Source organism: Camelina sativa, chromosome 19, assembly GCF_000633955.1.
Source record: "Camelina sativa cultivar DH55 chromosome 19, Cs, whole genome shotgun sequence".
In the NCBI taxonomy this organism is placed as follows: Eukaryota; Viridiplantae; Streptophyta; class Magnoliopsida; order Brassicales; family Brassicaceae; genus Camelina; species Camelina sativa.
In genome coordinates this window covers 19,147,528-19,153,454 of record NC_025703.1, presented here as the reverse complement: position 1 = coordinate 19,153,454, position 5,927 = coordinate 19,147,528, and positions in this window count along the sequence as shown.

Sequence of the window (5,927 nt, the reverse complement as noted above, 5' to 3'; positions counted from 1 at the left end):
AGCCACTTCCTGCAGGGTTAAGGTATGCATTTCTAGGTGAGAATTTTTCTTATCCTGTTATTGTTAATGCTTCCTTAAACAATGCAGAGCTCACTTTATTGCTAAGCAAGCTGCACAAGTTTCGCAAAGCTCTTGGCTATTCTCTTGATGATATTGCATGGATTTCTCCAGACTTGTGCATGCATAGGATTCATCTTGAGGAGAGAGCTAGGACATCAATTGAGCATCATAGGAGGCTAAATCCGAATTTGCAAGATGTTGTCAAAAAGGAGATCATGAAATTGCTGAATGTCGGGATTATTTACCCAATTTCTGATAGCAAATGGGTTAGTCCAGTTCATGTTGTTCCGAAGAAGGGTGGAGTTACAGTGGTGAAGAATGACAAGAATGAGCTGATTCCGACGCGGACAATCACCGGACACCGGATGTGCATTGATTACAGAAAGCTGAATGCCATAACAAGAAAAGATCACTTCTCGTTGCCCTTCATTGACCAGATGCTTGAGAGGTTAGCTAACCATCCATACTACTGCTTTTTGGATGGTTACTCCGGGGTTTTCCAGATTCTGATTCATCCCGATGACCAGGAGAAGACGACTTTCACTTGTCCATATGGTACTTTTGCATACCGCATAATGCCTTTTGGTCTCTGTAATGCTCCTGCGACATTTCAGGGATGTATGATGGCCATCTTCACAGACATGATTGAAGATTACATGGAGGTTTTCATGGATGATTTTTCTGTTTATGGGTCTTCATTCAAGAGCTGTTTGGATAATCTCTGCAAAGTGCTAGCTAGATGTGAGGAGAAGCACTTAGTTCTTAATTGGGAGAAATGTCATTTTATGGTTAGAGATGGTATAGTGCTTGGTCACAGGGTTTCAGAGGCTGGTATTGAAGTGGANATGTGAGTTGGTAAGGAGTTTTCTTGGACATGCCGGGTTCTACAGACGCTTCATCAAGGATTTCAGTAAGATAGCTAGACCACTTTCAGCTCTACTATGCAAGGATGTCAAATTTGAGTTTACTGATGAATGCCGTTTAGCCTTTGAACAGATTAAGCAAGAGTTAGTGAGTGCTCCTATTGTTCAACCACCAGATTGAGATTTGCCTTTTGAGGTAATGTGTGATGCCAGTGATTTTGCAGTGGGAGCAGTGCTAGGACAGATGAAGGATAAGAAACTTCATGTTATTTACTATGCTAGTAGAACACTTGATGATGCTCAAAGGAATTATGCAACAACGGAGAAGGAGCTGTTAGCAGTAGTGTTTGCTTTTGAGAAGTTTCGTTCTTACTTGGTTGGATCGAAGGTCATAGTTCATACAGATCATGCTGCACTCAAATACTTTATGTAGAAAATGGATGCTAAGTCAAGGTTACTAAGATGGATTCTTCTTCTTCAAGAATTTGACATTGAGGTTAAGGACAAGAAAGGGATAGAGAATGGAGTAGCTGCTCATTTATCAAGGATCAAGATAGAAGATGATGTTCCAATTCATGATTCACTGCCATAGGAGAATGTCTACTTTGTTGATATTGGTTCTCAAGCTACTTTGCCTCAGGAAATTTTGCAGACTCGTGGCAGTGCATCGACCGACACAGCTGATTTATCGATCGATGCAGCATCTAGATACAAACAAGATTTAGCGAGTGCATCGACCGACACAGTACCATGCATCGATCGACGCACGTATTTGGAATCATCGGGTTATGAGTTTGACGACGACGTGGCTGCTGTAACTACTTCTGATCAACTGTGGTATGTTGATATTGCGAATTACCTTGCTCATGAGGTGGAACCAGACAAGTTTACAGGGTATGCAAAGAAGAATTTCTTGAGAGATCTTAGGAGATACTATTGGGATGAACCTTATTTGTATAACCATTGCAGTGATGGAGTTTACAGAAGATGTTTAGCAGAAACTGAGGTACCTGACGTTTTGTTTCATTGTCATGGATCTGACTATGCCAGACATTTTGCTACATTCAAGACAGTTTCCAAGGTTCTCCAAGCAGGCTTTTGGTGGCCAACGATGTTCAAAGACGCTCATGAGTTTGTCTCAAGATGCGATGCATGTCAGCGGAAGGGTCAAATCAGTAAACGGCATGAGATGCCACAAAACTTCATTCTTGAGGTTGAAGTGTTTGATTGCTGGGGCATTGATTTTATGGGACCATTCCCTTCTTCTTACAAGAACAAGTACATCCTTGTAGCTGTTGACTATGTCTCCAAGTGGGTGGAAGCTATTGCAAGTCCCAAGAATGATTCTGCAGTGGTTCTTCAGCTGTTTAAGACAATTATCTTTCCACGGTTTGGAGTGCCTCGGATTGTTATCAGTGATGGAGGTAAGCACTTTATTAATAAAGTGTTTGATAAGTTGTTAAAGAAGTATGGAGTTCAACATAGAGTAGCTACCCCATATCATCCCCAGACTAGTGGTCAAGTTGAGGTTTCTAACCGTCAAATCAAAGAAATCCTTGAGAAGACAGTGGGTGTTACTAGAAAGGATTGGGCAGCCAAGTTAGATGATGCACTTTGGGCATATCAGACTGCATATAAGACACCACTTGGCACTACACATTTTCATCTGCTTTATGGGAAAGCATGTCATCTTCCAGTGGAGTTAGAGCACAAAGCAGCATGGGCTGTTAAATTGCTGAATTTTGATGCCAAGGCAGCTTCTGAGAGAAGGTTGGTTCAGCTGAATGAGTTGGATGAGTTTAGACATCATGCATTTGAGAACTCTAAGCTATATAAGGAGAGAACCAAGGCTTATCATGATAAGAAGATCATCTCCAGAAATTTTGAGCCTAATGACCAGGTACTTCTGTACAACTCTCGCTTGAAGCTGTTTCCAGGAAAGCTTCATTCTCGCTGGTCCGGAGCATTCACTATCCAAGAAGTCCGCCCTTATGGAGCCATTGTTCTTCTTAACTCCAAGGGTGAGAAGTTTACTGTCAATGGACAGAGGGTGAAACACTATTGGGCTGAATCTGGGATACCAGATGGACACATTGTGCGTTTGGATGATGCACCCTCTGCCTAATCCGCTGCCAAGTCAAGCTAATGACTTAAAACAAGCGCTGAGTGGGAGGCAACCCACTGGTAGGATTTTAATTATTTTTATTTTTATTTTTATTTTTATTTTTAGGATTTACTAACCTATTAATTTTTAGTTTTGAGTTTAAGTGATGCAGAAAACGTAAAAGGAATCAACAGAAGTGGCAATGCATCGATCGACACATCTGGTGCATCAATCGATGCATAGCTCGATGATGTTAATGGTACAGAGGTTTAATGGGCTGATGGGTTTCAAAATAATCGAATTTTGGTGGGCCAGACTGAGCCCAGTTGCATCGACCCAACACTTGCATCGACCGATGCAACATCAGCATCGATCGATGCAAGTTAACCTAGAGTCGCGATTAAAGAACCCCGACTTCGTCTTCTTCACCTGTTTTCCTCAAGAACTCGTATACGAAGAACTCAAGATTAAATCGACTATAACTCACTCATTTCTCCACCAAATCCATCGATTCAAGGCTCTGTCTACTCAGTTTTCTCTCCTCTACTCGATCCCCACATCCGCTTTGCCATTCGGAGCAATGTCGACCGGCCAAAGATCGAAACGACCATGCTGTTCCGGTTCTGCCGCACCGCCGCCGCGCCTCCGCGACTCTCCACCGCCGGCGATTCCTCCTCCTGTTCCACTGAACCCAATCCCACCACTTCCAGCCCCTGATGCATCTCTTCAAGCCACATGTCATGATCCATGGCCAAGAAGAGAAGGATTACGGATTCCGCCACATCATGTTTGGCCTGGACGTCCAACTGAAGAGGTTAAGAAGCTTGAATACATCAACCGACCGCTTCTTGATACTTGGGGAGAGTATGAGGCTATGTTCTACAATGCTTGGCTGAAAGTTGAGATCAAGCCAACTCGGTTTGTTGATCCTGCTACTATGCAGAGGCTTGGGATACATGATGAGGTACTGAGAATTCTAGAGAAGATTGGACTTGGGACCATGTGCACTCACCACTATGACTTGTATCCGGAGCTGGTCCGACAATTCATGGCTTTAGTCCGCCTTCTCTTCCAGAACGAGCAGGTCCCGAAAGCTAGTGAAGGAAGGCTGTCTTTCTTCATTAGAGGAGTTTGGTATGAGATTTCTTTATGCGACCTTTGTGACATTTACGGTTTTAGTAGAGAGCCAGAGGGAGTTTCACTTCCAGGAGAGTTTGTAGATGTCTCGCATCTCTGGTCCTACTTCGTTACTGGCGATTATGATTCCCGAGGTTCCACTATGACTGATGTGCGGCATCCAATGATCAGATACATTTTTAGGGCCATAGCCAACACTATTTTGTGTAAGATGGAACCTGGAAAGATGAGAGTGAGTGAGCTGGAGATGATGGCATATGGGATTTATGATTTGATTGCTGAGGATGATTGCTGGGTTGACCCTGAGAGGGTTAACAATGGTGCAGTGTTTGCTTCTCATTTGATCTCTTTGAAGGTCAAGACTTTTGGGCGTGGGAAGACAGAGTTTGTTGGGAGTCTGCTTACTCCTATTTTTCAGCGACTGCGTATTTCTACTGATTTTGTTTCCGTTTGTGCTGAGAGGTCCGTTATTGATGAGGAGCATTTGAGGAACTCCACTTGGATAAAGAGGGAAATGCTATGGCGTTTTAAGGATTCTACTGGTATTCATCTGATCAGATTGCCATGAACAGACCTCACCACTATCGGAGAGGATGCAGAGCAGTTGCGTTTTCTTCCTCCTGCCTTTGATTTTGTTATACCATCACCTTTTCGTCGTCAGAGAGCTGCCGCACCTGCTGAGCCACCTGCTGCCGATTTTGCTGATGATCACCCTGTTGGGGGTTTTGAGTTCGGTTCCTCCTCCGGCACTACCGCGATAGATTTCCCTGAGCCACCACAGCCTTCTGCTACTATGAGTCAGGGAGCCTACCAGGTATACCAGACATCCACCATGCGTGCCATCTGGAACGCGATTGCTCGATTGTCTCGGTGTGGCTGTGTCCGTCCCACTAGGCACAGATAAGGTTCTCCTCCCCTTGGTGGAGCGAGTGGTAGTGATGCTGATCTTGAGGATTGATCCTACTTCTGTTTACGGTTTTTTTATCCTTTTTCTCTTTCACTTTGGGTCATTTTTATTTTTCCTTGAGTCAGTTTGTCATTTGTTTCAGATTGAACTTGTATTGCATTATGAACCATTATCTATCATGTTGCATTTAATGTTGTGTTTGAGTGATTCTTAACAGACCTGACTTTCATGAGAAACACACAACTAACATGCAACTAAGAAGGATTCGGAGTCGGACATGGACGATGTTGCATCGATCGATGCAATATTTGTCGTGGTCGACACAACGGCTAACACTTCGGTAACACGTATTTGGTTCATTATTTCACTACTTTTTCAATTTGATTTTTCTTTCTTGATCAATCTTAGGCTTGATAACACTGGGGACAATGTTGTTTAAGTCTGGGGGAGATTAGTACTAACTATGTTTTCTTTCTTGAGTGTGAGTTGTGTCTGTCAAAACCATATTTTTGAGTCAAATTTTTTATTTTTTTTTCTTTTTGGAATTAGGATCTCTAACTAATGGTTTCTGTTATTTGGCTAACACTCTTATGAATCTTGATTATGCTTAATCTCGGAACTGAAGTTTGGAAAATCTATGAGCTGTATCAACAATCCTGAAAGCCCTTATTCAAAGGATATCTGGTTAAACTAACGTTGTCTCAACTTTTATCAGGATTTTAACCGGACTTAATCTCTTACTTTGGGGTTGGAAATCAGTGGACTAGACTTCTTCTTCGGGCCATACAAGACAATGCAATTTTTCAAAGTATGTCTCCCCTCTCTCTTCCCTTCAGTACAAAAAAAAAAAAAAAAA